Below are 18,045 nucleotides of genomic sequence, written 5' to 3'. Positions count from 1 at the left end.
TCTTAAGCAGATTCCTTGCTGAGCAGCACTGAACACAGCACCGAGCACAGGGCCTGACGAGGGGCTCCGCCTGAGGACCCTGAGATCACAACCTGGGCCAAAACCAAAAGTCTGGACACTTAACCAACTGGGCCACCCAGGTGCTCCAAGCATCCAGCTCTTGATTTCAGCTCAGATCATGATCTCAGGTTGTGAGATCAAATCCCGTGTCAGGCTCCGTGCAGGGTGTGGAGCCTGCTTAAGATTCTCTCTCTCTCGGGCGCCTGGGTGGCACAGTTGGTTAAGCAACTGCCTTCAGCTCAGGTCACGGTCTTGGAGTCCCGGGATCAAGTCCCGCATCAGGCTCCCAGCTCCGTGGGGAGTTTGCTTCTCCCTCTGACCTTTTTGCCTCTCATGCTCTCTCTCACTGTCTCTCTCTCTCAAATAAATAAATAAAATCTTTTTAAAAAAAAGAAAAAAAAAAGATTCTCTCTCTCTCCTTCTCCCTCTGCCCCTCACACTCCCCCCAAAATAAAAACCCTTGGGGCACCTGGGTGGCTCAGTGGTTAAGCCGCTGCCTTCGGCTCAGGTCATGATCCCAGGGTCCTGGGATTGAGTCCCACATCGGGCTCTCTGCTCAGCAGGAAGCCTGCTTCTGCCCACCCCCCAGCCTGCCTCTCTGCCTACTTGTAATCTCTGTCAAATAAATAAATAAAATCTTAAAAAAAAAATAAACCTTGACACCAGTTTATTTTACATTTGTATAAGACTTATGATTTTATCTCTTTTAAAGATTTTATTTATTTGACAGAGATCACTAATAAGCAGAGAGGCAGGCAGAGAAAGAGAGGGAAGCAGGCTCCCTGCTGAGCAGAGAGCCTCGGGGCTCAATCCCAGGACTCTGGGATCATGACCTGAGCGGAAGGCAGAGGCTTTAAGCCACTGAGCCACCCAGGTGCCCCTGATTTTATCTCTTTTATAAACTATTTTTTAACAATAGGCTAGTGTGTAGTGGGTTGCCAAATGTCGTGCAGGACACCCAGTTAAATCTGCATTCAGATAAACTAGAATTTTCTTGTGTAAATATGTCCCAAATATCACATGGGACATACACATGCTAAAAAAAGAAAAAGGTATTCATTGTTTATTGGACATGCACACTTAGCTGGGCGCTTTGTGCTTTTATGTGCTAAACCTGAACACACAGTAGTAGGGTCCCTGCTGACAGTGCTCCCACAGCAGCCCCGTTTGCTCCCAGGGTTGGGAACAGAAACCCGTTTCATTCAGTCTTTGACTTCTGCTCAGAGGCCGCATCAGTGCATCTTAGAACATACACAGTAGGATCTGATCCTGTTTCAGATCTCACACACCCTCACCCTGCCCAAAATTGCCTGTCTCTTCCCCAGTGAGGATTCACTGCTTTAGTCTGAAGCTCTTCCATATTCAAGCTACCTATTAAGATGCAAATATCCCCCCATGAGGCTCTCCTAACATGGGCTAACATTTTAACCGGAATCAGCTGACAGGACATGATACACAAACCAAGCCCTTGACGGGAAGCAGATCAGCAGCTCCGGAAAGGGTGGAGGGAACAGGCAGGAAGGAGACCCCAAGAGAGGAGGAAGATCTGTGGTAGACCTGGGGTCATGCTTTAGTCCTCAGATCAACCTTGCAGGCAAAGTCTGTAATATAAGATCTGGGAAAGCATCATTTCAAATTTGAGGCTAAATGCTCTTGTTATTTTCTCCTGCTTTTCCCAAAATGTGCTATAAGACACCTCCAAAAGGCCTATCTTCATGGTAGTATATTTTTGACTCAGTGGGCATCCCCACAGGCTGGCGATAGGAAACACCTGTGAAATGGATAACCCCACCCAGACGCATCAAAGGCAGTTCCAATCACCAGCAGGACTTCAATCCCATTCTCCTGAGCCCCGTTAGGTCTCCAAGGAATTATGATCACTTTCTGCATGCGGAGGTCAATGAATGGGCCCGGCTCTTCCCGGACTGGAGGAGTGGGAGCCTGGCAGACAGATTTTCTCCAGACTGAATAAGTGCTGGGTGGTCTGGGGGGAGGATCACTCTCCCCAAGAAGCATCCATCCCTTTTTAAGCAATGGCTGCACACACCAACTTCAGTTCCCAACTTCTGTAATATTTCTCTGTTATAAATCGGGCAGCACAGCATGTGGTCAAGGAGCCATTACAAGCCCTCTCAAACGAGATTTTTTTTCCCAGGGACTTAATTTCTTACAATGTTGGAGCAATTGTTCTCTTAGAAAGTAGGACAGGCTCTCTTTCAGCCTGCCAGACAAAAACAAAACTGAACCAAACATAAAAGCAAAGTCTCTGAAAGGATAACGCACGAGCAGGCTTCCTTCTGAGCACCTGGAGGCCCCTCCCTCCCCAGCTGAAGCTGCTAGATCACTCTAATGAGAACAGATGGCACCTGTCGGGAGATGGGCTCCACGTCCCATGCTTCCCATGTCCTCCTCCTGAAACCCGATTTTAGCAGATTTGGAGCCGGTGGTTTAAGTGGTAGCCTAGCTGTGTGCCAGGAAAGTAGGATGTTAATATGCACTAATACATTTGCTGCTGACTTTTGGAGAGCTCAAGGCACTTCATAACAGAAGGGGTGAAGACTTCAGGAGGCCCGGCTTCAAGGATGGAGGAAAAAGTGCCACGAACAGCCACAGGAGGGGACTCATCTCGTCATTGACAGCCCCGATGCCCCACTCCAGGATTGCAGCGACCTAATTCCACCACGTGACTGGAGCAGGACTGGTCCCGGTGCAGGGTGTGGAGTGTGGGAGGGCAAAGCTCGTTTTAGGTAGAAGAGGCTGGGCTGAACCTGAACCTGGTACCTCTGGTTGACCCCACCCCCACCCCCACCAGTGGAGAAGTCACCATTTCTTCACCTGTTCGGGTTTCCGGAGGCAGGTCAGGGGTGACCCGAGAAGTACCCCCATAGGGGTATCCACAGAATGAAGGCAGAGAGTGAGGTTTCCAGAGCAGCAAACTCCTGCATTTTAAACTCTACTTTTCACACAAGGTGTTTCATTGTTGTCATAATTGCCAAATTTAAATTACTTCTATTTTCAGGTCTCAGGAAGCCATAAAGAGAGAGAGGAGAGATTTTCGCGGTGAGAAATGAGAAATGATGAGGGGAAGAGGGCGGCCTGTGGAGCAGAGACTTAGAGAGGAAAAATGTTTCCGGAGTCAGCTGTAGCGGAGGCATCTGGAAAGCAAGGAGAAGCGGCAGAGGTAAGGCCCAAATGAAGTTGTAGGAAGGAATTTTTCAATCAGGATCATTGAAAATGAGTGTAGAAACTGAAATCAGGTCGCTTTGTGTGCTCGTGAGCAGTGGTCGCCAGGGGTGGGGACTGAACCCTCGGAGTTTAGATTTCTTCTGTGTCTTTAAAAAAAATACTAAAGCAAAAAACAGGAGTCATTGGAGAAATGATGATGATAATCAACCATTGGACCCTCGCTTTGCCCCAGAGTACAGGTGATATTCTGATTTATAATAAGAAATACCTATTTGTGGGGCACCTGGGTGGCTCAGTGGGTTAAAGCCTCTGCCTTTGGCTCAGGTCATGATCCCAGGGTCCTGGGATCGAGCCCCGCATCAGGCTCTCTGCTCAGCGGGGAGCTTGCTTCCTCCTCTCTCTCTGCCTGCCTCTCTGCCTACTTGTGATCTCTGTCTGTCAAATAAATAAATAAAATCTTAAAAAAAAAAAAAAGAAAGAAAGAAATACCTATTTGTTCTTATTTCTAAAACCCTAGGAATGTCTTAAGCGATGAGTGATCAAGGTTTCTTTTGTTACATTAATGTGGTGGCTTCTGGAACGCCCCTAGGCCACCTAAGGATGGGGCCCATTTGGCAGAAGAACCAACCTGGTGAGGAGAGGGTTGGAATCTTTAGTCCAGCCCCCCTGACCTCAGGGTAGAAGGAGCTTGGCTCAATCCCCAATGGTCAATGAGTTCATCAGTCGTGCCTATGGAACGAAGCCTCCAGAAAACCCCAAAAGGATAGGGTTTGGAGAGCCTGCAGGCTGGTGAGCCTGTGGAGATTCAGGAAGAGTGGAAGCTCCACACCTCTTCCCCATACCTTGCCCTGGGCATCTCTTCCATCTGGCGGTTCCTTTTTTAATAAAATGATCATCTAGGAAGTAAAATATTTCTCTGAGTTCTGTGAGCCACTCTACCAAGTTGATCAAATGCAAAGAGGAGATCATGGGAATCTCTGATTTATAGCCAGTCAGCCAGAAGTACAGGTAACAACAGGCACATGCATCTGTCATCTGACCACCCCCCCCACACCCAGGGCGCAGAGGGTGGGGAGCCAGTCTAATAGGACTGACCCCTTAACCTGTGGTATCTGATGCGATCTCCAGGTAGATAGTGTCACGATTAAGCTGAATTCTTGGACACCCTCTCCAACAGGGAGAGGCTCCCGCCCCTTTCCCCCACTACACACACACACAGAATTGGGTCCAGGAACCTAAAACAGGACACCTGTGTTGTCAATAAAGGCTGAAATCCCTTCCCCCTTGATTGTTCTTATATCAGCTCAGTGTGTGCGTGTGCATTTCTCAATCATTTTTAAAGGCTTCGTGCAGGACTGGACTCCACTTTTCGTTTCTAAATAGATGATCCCTCTAATATTCAGAAACAAAAAGTGATTACCTATTGGTAACTAGGGCTGATAATGAAGAAGTTTTAGAATATAAGTGAGGTCCGGAGCCGACAACCAAGAAAGAATTCTTAAAACGTCTCTGATGCAAAAAGGTGATTTTATTAAAACACAGGGACAGGACCTGTGGGCAGAAAGAGCTCCTACCCTGGGGTCTTGAGGAGTGGCTGTTTATATACTCAGGAGTTGGGGAGCCCTGAGTTGGGGAGTCCAGAAGGACTGTCATATGCTAATGAAGATTCTCAGGATACTGGAGGCCTGGTTATTGTCAAGCCAAGCTGTTGTTTTTTTTTTTTTCTCTAATGAGGTACCAACATGAAGACGGTAGTTTTCTGGTGGACTGTCACACTCCTCCTATCAGACATCCTTGTCAATAAGCTTTAGGTTTAGAAGAAATTCGACTTCATTTACATTTCCTTCCTCCTCAGCCTCCCTCAATTTCATGGGAGGGAGGGAGATGTTAGGGCTTCAGGAACTGAGTTACGGGTCTCCGGAAGTTAGACTATTGATAGGAAAGCCCTTGCCTGTAAATCACTAGGACATTTGTAAACTGAGGCAGACTCCTGTCCTGCGGGACTGTGATCTCTATTAGTTAACCATTTGTTCTCCCTGTAGGCAGTCGGGAATGCCTGAGGAATGTCACACATGTCACAAGGTGGGGGGTGGGGGAGGAGGAGGTGCCAACTCTGCTTTGTCCTCAGCGAGCCTTTTACTCCCTCGGCAATAACACTCTCTGAGTACTGATTACATGTATACACATTATATAATGTAATTTTTACAAAAATCCCCTGGGTCTGCATTATTCTCCCAGTTTGCAAAGGAAGGAAGTGAGCCTCTGGGTGTTAAATAAATTGCCCAAGTTTACCAGTATGGATTAAATGTTTGTGTCCCCCCAAAATTCATGTGTAGAAGCCCCTAACCCCCAATGTAATGACAGTAGGAGGTGAGACCTTTAGAAGGGAATTTGGCGTGAGGGTGGAGCCCTCACGAATGGGACTGATACCCTCACAAGACTAGACAGGAGACAGCCACGTGAGGGCTCAGCAAGAAGGCAGCCCCCCACAAAACAAGAAGAAAGCTCTCATGAGGAATGGATCAGCCCAACACCTCGGATCTCCCAGCCTCTAGAACTGTAAGAAACAAATGCCTATTGCTGCAGCCACCTAGTCTTTAATAACATTTCAAGCTGACTTACATAGTCACACACCTAGTAAGTACTGGAGCGAAGACTTGGCACGAAATCAGACTCTTTCTCCTACACGAGGCTGCATCTTTGCCTGACCCAGCTCAGCTGCGCATGACAACCACAGTCATATCCTCGTATTTAGGTGTCTTGTAGAGTTAACAAAGCGCTTTCACATCTAGCGGTTAATTCAGAATGTGCTGTAAAAATCAGGGCCTGGAATCTTTAGACCTCAGATCCTAGCTCCTAATACCCAGTGCACAGACCCATCATTGCACGTTATTTCTAACGGAAACAAACCGGTGAAGCAAACTTTAAACTAATAACACGTTGTGTTGCTGAGGATTCTCTTACCCCTGGCTGAACATGCCATGTGGCATGAACTTGCCGGACAAGAATTTAGTAATAAAAGTCTTCTAAAAAATCACATTCTTTGATCAAGTAACTCTGCTTCTAGGACTGTCTTAAGAAAAGGCTGAGGCGTGTGCAACAAGATTAAGAAAAAGGATTTTCATCACAAGATAATAAATAAGTGTCAAAATTTGGAAGTAGCCTGGGGAGCCTGGGTGGCTCAGTGTGTTAAAGCCTCTGCCTTCGGCTCAGGTCATGATCTCAGAGTCCTGGGATCCAGCCCCGCATTGGGCTCTCTGCTCAGCAGGGAGCCTGCTTCCCCCCAACCCTTCTCTGCCTGCCTTTCTGCCTACTTGTGATCTCTGTCAAATAAATAAAATCTTTAAAAAAAAATTTGGAAATAGCCTGAAAGTCTATTATTATCTAAAGTCTAAAGTCATTAATTGACTGCATAGATTATAGACAGAATACCATACATCCACTACATATCAGGTCATCAAATACATAAAGGTATGTGGAATGTTCCTAATACACTTTAGATGAAAAAGTCAGAAAACAGTAAATAAAGTATATGGTTCCCAATTTTGTTTTTAAAACATATCTATACATAAATATGACCAAACATATATTTTCCTTTGTATTTTCCTAAATCATCTATACTGAACATGTATCTTTTCTAATCAGAGAGAAAGAAAATAGAATGTAAGTTTTTATTTATAACATTTGTACAATAAAGCCTTCCCGATAATCATTTCCTTGCCAAGAGGCCCCAAACTCACTTTCGAACCCACCCTTGGCCTCAGGTCCAGGTTGGAATTCAGGCCCATCTGCATTATTTATTTATTTATTTATTTATTTATTTATTTATTTATTTATTTATTCTTTTCAGCAAAACAGTATTCGTTGTTTTTTCACCACACCCAGTGCTCCATGCAATCCGTGCCCTCCCTAATACCCACCACCTGGTTCCCCCAACCTCCCACACCCCCCCCTTCAAAACCCTCAGGTTGTTTTTCAGAGTCCATAGTCTCTCATGGTTCACCTCCCCTTCCAATTTCCCTCAACTCCCTTCTCCATCTGCATTATTAACACTATCCCTCCCATTGTTCCTGCATTCACTGAGACACTTGCTCCTAGATCCCTCCAGCATTGTTCCCTCTATTTCTAGGCGGAGGTATAGAAATGGTAATTTTCTGTCTTAAAAACTGAATTTTCAGTTGAGAATTTGGAAGCTCAGCAAATACCAGGTCACAGCTCCTGTGATAACTAGCCTCACAGGTGATGTCTTCCCCAACCTGACTTGGAGCAAGCAAAGAGATCATCACTTCACCTCTAAATAGCCTCCAACCAAGCAAACAAGAAAGGTTACTTAAGGTTTTGTGGGGTTTTTTTTTAATTGCTTTTACACACACACATTCCTGCCATGTCTTTTTTTTTTTTTTTTGGAAGATTTTATTTATTTATTTGACAAACAGAGACACAGCGAGAGAGGGAACACAAGCTGGGGGAGTGGGAGAGGGAAAAGCAGGCTTCTCACCGAGCAGGGAGCCCGATGTGGGGCTCGATCCCAGGACCCTGATCTGAGCCGAAGGCACACACTTAACGATTGAGCCACCCAGGCACCCCCTACCATGTCTTTTGGGGGAAGGAGTGCAGGGAAAAATAACTAGGAGGCAATATAATCAAGAACTTCATTTCTCCTGTCTCATTTCTGACCCTACCATCTTGTCCTCTCTGACCAGCCCAATCTAAAATAAGTTTCCGGAGGCACCCAGGTGGCTCAGTTGCTTAAGTGTCTGACTCTCGTCTTCACCTCAGGTCATGGGATCGAGCCCCACATCAAGCCGCTCATTCAGCGGGGAGTCTTCTTAAGACTCTCATATTCTCTCTCTTACTCTCTCTCATATAAATAAATAACCCTTTAAAACAATAAAGATAAAATAAGTTTCCAACCTGACATGTTGTCCCCACCTTGGGACTTGCACACTTTACCGTTCCTTCAAATTGACCCATTGACTCCTATACGTACATCCTCAGGGTCTCCGTTTGAACACCCGTGCTCCGACAAGCCTTCTCTGACCCTCCAACACTGGGTCAAGCAGCCTGTGTCACTCCAGCTGCCCTTTATTAGAATTGCCTCTTTCACTTGTCAGTGTCTCCATCTGGACTCTAAGCCTCTCTGAGGCAGGGACTGTCTCTTACCCGCCTGTGTTTCTCCGGCAGGTGTTGTGGTGTCTGCCACAAAGTAGACCCTCAATACATATTGGCTGAATGAATAAAGGTCTGAGGCCCCCCCCCCACCCCCACCCAAAGTCCCCAGCAGTTCTTGCTCCACACAGAGCAGCCATGGAAAAGACCACCCAGAGTCTCCCACCGTGTCCACAAATGATGTATTTTAGTGACTCCGGGAGGTCTGGCTCCAGACACGAAATCTTTGGAAACTGCTAGTCTCGCACAACTGGAGTGAATGATCCTATAGCCACATCTGTCTGTGAGAATATTTAAAAAGGAATTCATCCCTTTAAAGCAAAGTCCATCCCACCTGCTACTCCAGCGGTAGAGGAGTAGCAGGGTAGTGGCCCCGTTAGAGAGCGACTCTGACACGTTGAACTAGCACTCTGTCGCCCTTGCTGGCTGCATGACCACTGAACGCTGGTAGTTAGTTAGGCATTTTTAACAAGAACTGATTCAGTGGGTGTGAGTTTGCAAATGTGCTACTTTAATGGCCATTCATATTAACTCTGTGTAAAAAGGTCCCAGGTTATGTCTCCATCTAGTCTGCTGTTTATTTAGTGTTCGGTGTTAGAATGAGTAATAAGCCCCTTAGCTTTGTGACTGATTGTCCTTTAAACACCAGACCCATCAGCACGCTGCCCTTGAGTTCCTGCTAAGCAGAGAAGATGCCTAGGGAGTAACTCCTCGGCCCCATGGGAGTCTGTGAATTGTGAAATTGGAGGTTGGTGACAGCATAAACAAATCTGAAAATAGCTCTCATGAAAAATCTGCTGTGCAGTGGAGAACCCACTTTTGCCAGAGCCGGTTGAGACCTTCCATGGGCCTCAGAGCCCTCCCACGGAGACTAGTGGGGAGGTAGGAAGAAATGTGGATTTAGCCCTTGCAACTGACTTGGAAATACTAAGTTTGGATACAAGTCATTCTTTGTAGGGTTTTGGGGTTGGTTTGTTTTTTTTAAATCCCAGGGTGTTTTTCTTTACCTCTGAGGAGACAGAAGTAGATAAGATACTCTAACCTTTATTTTTTTGGTTGCAAAAGCAAAGCATGGACAAATTGATGGCTTGACCCGTGTGGAAGGTGTTACTTGATAAGTCAGTAACAGCACTTGGGATTCTGGAGCCTAGAACATGTCCTGACTACTTGTTCATGTTCCTGACACAGTGCCTGGCACATAACACATAGGCATACAATGAATGTTATTGGATGAGTGAATGAATGATGAATGAAATCAACTAAACCAATGTCTCTCAAACTTGAGTAATAGAAGGACTTTAGAAGGACTTCTTTAGGAGAATTAATAGCTTCTTGACCCCAGAGGTTATCTACCAAACCTCAATTTAAGCTTCATGCTTATTCTTTGAAATATCTATCAGTAGCAAACTATCATTACAAAATATAATTTCAGTCCTTATAGTTGGTAAGAATACTTTATTATTATTGAAAGAAAAACACAATTTTTTTTTAGTTCTCATAGAATTCATAGACCTCAGTTAACACCAGCCACTCTCATTTGGAGAGAAACCGTACTAGATTATAAGCCCTTGAAGGAGGGCAAGTCTGAATGTTGTCCTTTCTGATACCCTCAGCACCTTCACCTGGTAGGTTTTCTCCCACTGAGAGTGATGGAGGTGACACGATTGTGGCCAACCTCCACCCTAAATAGTAAAGGACAGCTCCCCCTGCTAGGCAGGGAGTACCAAGCACAACAGGAGAGCTTTGGAGAATGAGGCTTGAGTGCACTGCAGCTAAGCAGAGCTCAAGTCCAGCTGGGTGTTCAGAGATGGTGTCACAGGGAATGTGGAATGTGACCTGGGCCTGGAAACATTAGAAGGACTTAATGATGCAGAGGAGGAGGGCTTTAGCCATGAAGAAAGGGGAGTCCTTTCCTTTCCCGCTGATGTGCTGTCTTCTCTTTAACTGGATTTGCCAAAAAAGGCAGGCCGTAAGGACATCAGAAGTCCTGCCCAAACCTCAAAGGACTGCACGGGTTTTGGGTAATGCCCAATCAGACTGGACATAATAGAAAGATCATTAAAAATTTAGGGGCACCTGGGTGGCACAGCCAGTTAAGACTCTGACTCTTGGTTTTTGCTCACATCATGATATCAGGGTTCTAAGATCGAGCCCCATGACAGCTCCACACCCAGTGGGGAGTTTGCTTGCGATTCTCCCTCTACCCACTGTCCTCACTCTTGCTCTCCAATTCTCTCGCTCTCTCTGTCTTTCAAATAAGTAAATCTTTTTAAAAAATCTAAAGAGGGAGTACCTGGGTGGCTCAGTCAGTTAAGCATCTGCCTTCTGCTCAAGTCAGTATTCCAGGGACCTAGAATTGAGCTCCACTTCAGGCTCCCTGCTCAGCAAGGAGCCTGCTTCTTCCTCTCCCACTGCTGCTCTCCCTGCTTATACACTCTCCCCGACCCTCTCTCTCTCTCTGTGTCAAATAAATAAATAAATAAAATCTTTTTAAAACATTTCAAGAAACTGTTACTCCTCAGTGAAAAAAATCGTCCAAGAGAGCTGGAAGAAAATTATTCTTTTCTGCCACTTGGTCTTCATTCTACCCACTTCTGAGTATAAAAACAACTTTGAGCCACCCAGAACCTGTTCTTCTCCAAATCTGAAGTCTGTCTTCTTGGCTCTGAAACCTGCCTGTCCATGTTTTCCCATGTGTCTTAATGCACAGCCGCACACGCCTGCACAGGGGGTCCTTGAAGTCTTTTTGGTGTGTATTTCAATATCCTACTGCCACATCATACCCAGGCATTCCATAAGTGTTTGCTAAAAGAATACTCTTTGGCCACATAAGTGCCCAGAGTTATCCTATTGCCCTATCTCTTCTGCCACATTAAAATTTACTCCTAGCAAAGGAGCTGATCACTTCAGCCACCTTAAGATCTAATAACACCACTTGGCATGTTGCCCTGCCCAGTGGCATTTTAAATCCCATGTAAATCAAATTTTTTCCCAAACAGATTTGGAGATAGTAAATCAGAGTGTTCTTTGTTTCTAAGCAAATAGGTATATCTTCTTAAGGCTGACTTTGAAGCCAGCTCTTATCAAAAAGATCAAGTAAAATTTTGGCATACTTACAGAGAGATGGTAAAGTTGGTCCTGCGACAACAGATTTGAGCTGCAAAGAGCTGCCTTAAAAAAAAAAAAAAAAAGCTACAGTCTAGCCTAGCAACACTTATTAAGATGAGATTTAACCAAAGACTATAAAATCTTAAATGGTAGATAATAAGGTCAAGCCAAGTTACTATTTTCAGCTCAGAACAGATGACAAGACAGGAGGACATAAATGGAAATTAAAAGAAAAGGGATTCAGAACAGATCAGAAGGTCACCAAAAATAATCAATGGCTGAAATGACTTTCTGGACTCATTCACTTGTACAGAAAATATTGGGTCATTGAAAAAGTAATGAGATGATATTCTTGGGAAATGGAATAGTTAAAATGAATGAGTCCAGATAGGCCCAGAGACTTTAATCATTCTGAAAAGAAGCACTTGCTGGGACACTCTCTCCTAAACCAAGTTGAAATTTCATTCTAGGGAGACAACTAGGTATACGGTTAGAAGCCTTCACTTTTCACATTTCATGAGTATTTACAATTCCTTCAAAGTTTAATGGTATTTAATATCAAGGGGCCTTTTACGAGGGGTGCCTCCTACAGGACTGTAACAAGAAAAAGTGAGCAAGACAATCACTGAAGACATGGAGCCTTGAAGTTCATTCTCAGCCAGGCTCCCATCCAAAGTAGAAAATCTCTGTGTACGCACACATCACACAGCTGCCAATGCATAATTCCAGGGCCAGGACAATGCCGAGGCAGCCTACTCTGCTACTGGATAGCGCTAATTGTTAGACAGCCAAAAGTGTTTCTTGCAGGGTCTAGCCTTCCTAGAGTTTACCCATTGGGCAGCTCCATTGGATCTCTACACCATATGTGGCTACTTCTGCTTCTAAATGGTAACTAGCAAATATTTAAAGGGAGCGCAAGCTAAGCTTTCTTTTTCAAAGCTAAATATCCCCATTTCTTTCATAGGACATGTGTTCCAGACTCTATGCCCTCCTGACCACCATCTGTGGAAATGTTCAGTCCTGCACACTCACATGAACACATAGAAACACAAACACACACACACACACACACAACTTAGAATCTTGAGTGGAATGCTCCAAATTGAACATGTGTTCCCAGATGCAACGATCTTCTTTGATCTAATAATGCCTACTCTGTTATCATAGCCAATTAATAGTAGTAGTAGCTACTATTCATTGCAGCCTACCATATACCAGATACAGGACTAGCCACTTTGCATATGTTATTTCTAATCATAACCACAGCTGATTTTAATATTCCCATTTTACAGATGAAAAAATTAAAACTCAGAAAGCAAACAACTTGCTCAAGTCCATAGATCTAGGAAATAGCTAAGCAAGGATTCAAATTCAGCCCTGTTTGACTTCAAAGCTGTCATTCTTCCCAAAATGCTATACTACTTAATATTTTCTTAATGACTACCTCCCAGCTCTTTCATTAAAACTTGTGATCAGGGGGCCCTGGGTAGTTCAGTCAGTTAAGTATCCAGCTCTTGGTTTTGGCTCAGGTCATGATCTCAGGGTTGTGAGTCAGACTCTACACTGGGCACAGAGCCTGCTTAAGATTCTCCCTCTCCCTCTCCCCAAACCCTCCCTGCTTACACACACTCGTGCTCACTCTCTCACTCAAAACAAAGCAAAAAAAAAACAAAAAACAAAACCTCGTGATCAGGCCCCAGGAGCTAGTCAAGGCCATGGCCAGGGACCAGGTGCTTTTGGTAGGTGTGGGTGGCATCAGCTGTGAGCTCCTCAAAAGCCACATGCTCACTGGCTTCTCCTACTTCGACCTGATTGATCTGGATACTATCCATATCAGCAACCTTAACAGGCAGTTTTTGTTTCAAAAGAAACATGTTGGAAGATCAAAGGCCCAGGTTACCAAAGAAAGTGTACTACAGTTTTACCCGACAGCATCATGAACCCTGACTATAATGTGGACTTTTTTCAATAATTTCTATTGTTGAATATTGATCATGAATGCTTTAGACAACAGAGCTGCTCTCAACCATGTTAATAGGATGGGTCTGGCAGTTGATGTTCCTCTTGAGAGTAGTTACCTTGGGTAAGTAATGACCATCAAAAAGGATGTAACTGAGTGTTTGAATATCATCCCAAACCCACCACAAGAACTTTCCATGGCTGTATAGTTCACAGTACACCTGCAGAACATAATTTGTTGCATTGTTTGGGTAAAGTGTTTGTTCAACCAGCTGTTTGAGAAGATGCTGATCAAGAAGAGTCCCCTGGGGGCACCTGGGGGCAGCCTCTGCCTTCGGCTCAGGTTGTGATCTCAGGGTCCTGGGATCAAGCCCCACATCAGGCTCTCTGCTCAGCCGGGAGCCTGCCTCCCTTTCTCTCTGCCTGCCTCTCTGCCTACTTGTGATTTCTCTCTGTGTCAAATAAGTAAATAAAACCTTTAAAAAAACAAAAAAGAAGTGTCCCCTGACAGAGCCGTCCTGAAGCTTCCTGGGAACCCGTGGAAGCTAAAGCCAGAGCCAGAGCATCTAATGAAGATGGTGACATTAAATGTATTTTCACTAAGGAATGGACTGATCTGGTTAAATATTTTACCACACTTTTTAAAGATGATACCTGGTATCTGTCAACAGTGGACAAAGTACGGTGTAAAAGGAAGCCTCCACTGGACAGGGCTGAAGTACAAAGTCAAGGAGAAGAAACCAGTGCACCAGACCAAGAAAATGAACCCTAGTTAGGTCTAAAAGACCAGCAGGTTCTAGATGTAAAGAACTATGCATATCTTTTTTCAAAGAGCACTGAGACTTCAAAAGTTCATTTGGAAGAAAAAGGGATAGAGCGCAGCTCATATAGGACAAGGATGACCCATCTGCAATGCTTTTTGTCACCTCTGCACAAACCTCAGGATGCATATCTTCAGTATGAAGAGATTTGATATAAAATGAATGTCAGGGGACATTATTCCTGCCATTGCTACCACTAATGCAGTGATTGCTGGGTTAATAGCATTAGAGGGATTAAAGATTTTATCAGGAAAAATAGACCAGTGTAGAACAATTTGTCTGAATAAACAACCAAACCCAAGAAAGAAGTTTCTTGTGCCTTGTGCACCAGACCCTCCTAACCCTAATGGCTACATTATGTGCCAGCAAGCCAGAGGTAGCTACTCTCACATTACAGGAAAAGATAGTGAGAGAAAATTTTGCTATGGTAGCACCAGATGTCCAAATTGAAGATGGGAGAGGAACAATCCTAATATCTTCAGAAGAGGGAGAGACAGAAGCTAATAATCACAAAAAGCTGTCAGAATTTGGAATTGGAAATGGGAGCCCACTTCAAGCAGATGACTTCCTTCAGGACTATGCTTCGTTGATCAACATCCTTCAGAGTGAAGACCCAGGGAAGGATGTTGAATTTGAAGTTGTTGGTGATGCCCCAGAAAACGTGGGGCACAAACAAGCTGAAGACGCTGCCAAAAGCATATGGCAGTGACAATGGAGTTCAGCCTTCCACATCCACTGCACAAGAGCAAGATGATGTGCTCATGCGTTCATCTTCTCGGATGAAGAAGGTTCTTCAGATAATGATGACATCAGTGAAGAAGAGAGAAGTCATGAAGGAAATTAGATGAGAAAGAGAATATCAGTGCAGAGAGGTCATGTATAGAACAGACAGAAGAGTCTGATGGAGTTATAGCTTCAGATTGAACAGAAGTGCCTCTGAACAGAACGCTCTCACTACAGTAGATCATCTGGGCAGAACCAGGTTATTTGTCATGTCCTTTGTTCCAAAGGGAAGAAATTGACACCAGGGACTTGAAGATGAGTCTGCTCCCTTTGAAGAAGCATTCATTTTGCTACAACAATTAGAAACATCATGATATACTGTATTGAAAGAAGGAATATATATTTTTTTTTTAAAGATTTTATTTATTTATTTGACAGACAGATCACAAGTAGGCAGAAAGGCAGGCAGAGAGAGAAGGGAGGAAGCAGGCTCCCTGCTGAGCAGAGAGCCCGATGCGGGGCTCGATCCCAGGACCCTGGGATTGTGACCTGAGCCGAAGGCAGAGGCTTTAACCCACTGAGCCACCCAGGCGCCCCAGAAGGAATATAGTTTTAAAACCCTTTGAACAAAGTGTGTGCATAACCACTCATGAGATGAAACAACCCAATAGCTGTTGCCTTTTTAATGTCAATACTCTTAGGTATCATTTAACAGTTTTAAAATATTGTAGTTTTGTAAAGGTGACACCCAGTTATAAATAGTAGGCCTCTATTTTTGGTTAGAAGAATTCTTTTCAGCCTAAATCTAAGCATTTTCATACTCTTAACTAAAACAGATTCAAATAATTATCAAGTGCTATGCACTGAAACTTATTTTTAAATGGTAACTGGCACAATGTATATTCATATAAAACAATGTTAATTTACTCAAGTTTTCAGCTTGTACTGCCTGGTGTGTCTGTGTAGGAAGCCATTTTTTGTGTATTGTTATGGTTTGGGGTTATTTATATTTGATGTTTTGTAAAACTCAATTATGACTGTAATGTACTTATGAAACAAATACATGGCATCTGCATACTTGTTTAAAAAAAAAAAAACTTCTGATTAACCCAACACATCTGCACTTTCATATATGTTAAAGATTTGCACCCAGCAGGGAGTAAGTTACTATACAAAGCAGTGGCATTCATCACAAGGCATGCTGGGAGAAAGGAACTGGGCCCAGGTTGGGAGGGACACAGGGTTGTGTGGGCAGAGCTGTGGCACCAGTATAGGCCATCACTTGTCCAAACCCTTATCCAAACAGACATGTAGCCAATTCAGCCCATCTCCAGGGATCTCACAGAGACTTGTGGGAAGACAAGAGCAGGGACGCAGCTTCCGACATATAAAATATTAACCATGAGAATGTCAAGCTAACCCAAGGTCCTACACAGAATTCTGCCTCCACCAAGGCCTCAGAGAACAGTATATAAAGTCATGAGGAGAACAAAACAGAGCTTTGCCCCATGATCTAGAAAAAGGATGAAAAATAGGAAAATAAGTATCGTAGAGATCCAGACAAAAGGAACCTAGGCCCAAGCTTGTAAAGCCTGATCTCCTGTGCAGTAAAAGATTAACTGAGCAGGCTTGGGGTGCTCAAACTCTGCACACTTTAAAGAAAGGACTCTCTCTTCCTGGGGTGGAGTCCCACATCGGGCTCCTGTTCAGTGGGGAGTCTGCTTCCCCCTCTCTTTCCACCCTTTCCCCTGTTCATGCTCACTCTCACTCTCTCTCAAATAAATAAAATCTTAAAATAAATAAATAAAGGAAAGAAAAGAAAGGATTCACCCTTAACCAGTTATGGAGAGAGAACCTATAAGCCCCTAGAATATCCTAAGAAGAGTATCTTTGCATACCTGGTGGGGAGGAGACATGACAGTCTATGTTAACAACACGATACATGGTAAATGCCTATTTTTGTTTGCCTGGACCGTACTTGGGGAGGCTGGAGACTGAGTAGCTAAGGTCACTTACATGAGCACTCTATGCCTACATGACAGATCCCTCAAACCCTGGACCCGAGGCTCAAGTTGGCAAAACTTCATGTGCGTTGTCATGTATCATTGTGGGGGGATTGAGTGGTATCCATGAAACTCCACTGGATGAGAACAAGTAGAAGCTTACACCTGGTTTTTCCTGAACTCTACCCTATAGACCTTTTTTACTTTGCTGATTTCCTTTGCAGTATCCTTTCACTATAAGAAACTGGACCTCTGAGTATAAGAGCTTTTCTGAGTTCTGTGAGTCCTTCAAGCAAATCATCAAACCTGAGGGTAGTCTTGGGGATCCCATACATACCTCTCAAAGGTGGAATATGGAGAGGAGTGGTTGAAGGCCTTGGTACTCAGAGGTAGAGCCCAACACAAAGACTACTTTGAAAACTCTCTCTTTGTTGCCTATGTGGTTCTTATATAACAGACCCACTGACCTCTTGGTGGTAGTGGGGGAGAGTCAGGTCTGCATGCAGAAAATGGGGTTGTCATTTGGAATAACTGGACTGGATCTAGGGGTAAAAATTCACACAGATGTCCCCATCTGGTATCCATTCAAATGACTTTTTTTTTTTTTAAATAAATGCGTTGGCAGAATCTATGACTCTAATTGTGAAAGTAATACATATTCATTGTCAAAAATCTGGAAAACATAACAAAATATATTAAAAAGAAAACAGCCCATTGGAATCCCACCACCCAGAGGTAAGCATGGTTAAAACTGTGGTATAGCTCTTTCCAGTCAATTTCTTTTTCATGAATATGCAGCAGTGTCCCTGATGAGACAGAATTTAAAATTTTTCGTTAGCAAGAAAATCTGCAAGTTAAAAGTTGCCAGCCACTTCCATGTCTAACAAGTCATCTTGGGACACATTTTTGTTCTGGAAACAATCACATGGGCAGTTTCTTTTAGTTTTGCAAATGTAAGGCAGAGGCACCCATCGTAAGGCAACAATGTTCTTTGTCACAGAACATGTTTCTTGACA

General features: G+C 44.1%; 1 pseudogene across 1 annotated transcript; it reads left to right on the top strand.

Annotated features, from left to right (window-relative positions):
• The first annotated feature begins 13,259 nt into the window (after positions 1–13,259).
• LOC308338973 (SUMO-activating enzyme subunit 2-like) lies at positions 13,260–15,227 on the top strand (annotated as a pseudogene). Its single transcript has 2 exons — positions 13,260–13,782; positions 13,978–15,227. The product of its transcript is annotated as an SUMO-activating enzyme subunit 2-like (transcript).
• Positions 15,228–18,045: the final 2,818 nt, after the last annotated feature.

Source organism: Martes martes, assembly GCF_963455335.1.
Source record: "Martes martes genome assembly, chromosome: 2".
In the NCBI taxonomy this organism is placed as follows: Eukaryota; Metazoa; Chordata; class Mammalia; order Carnivora; family Mustelidae; genus Martes; species Martes martes.
This window is presented reverse-complemented; position numbering and strand designations above follow the sequence as displayed.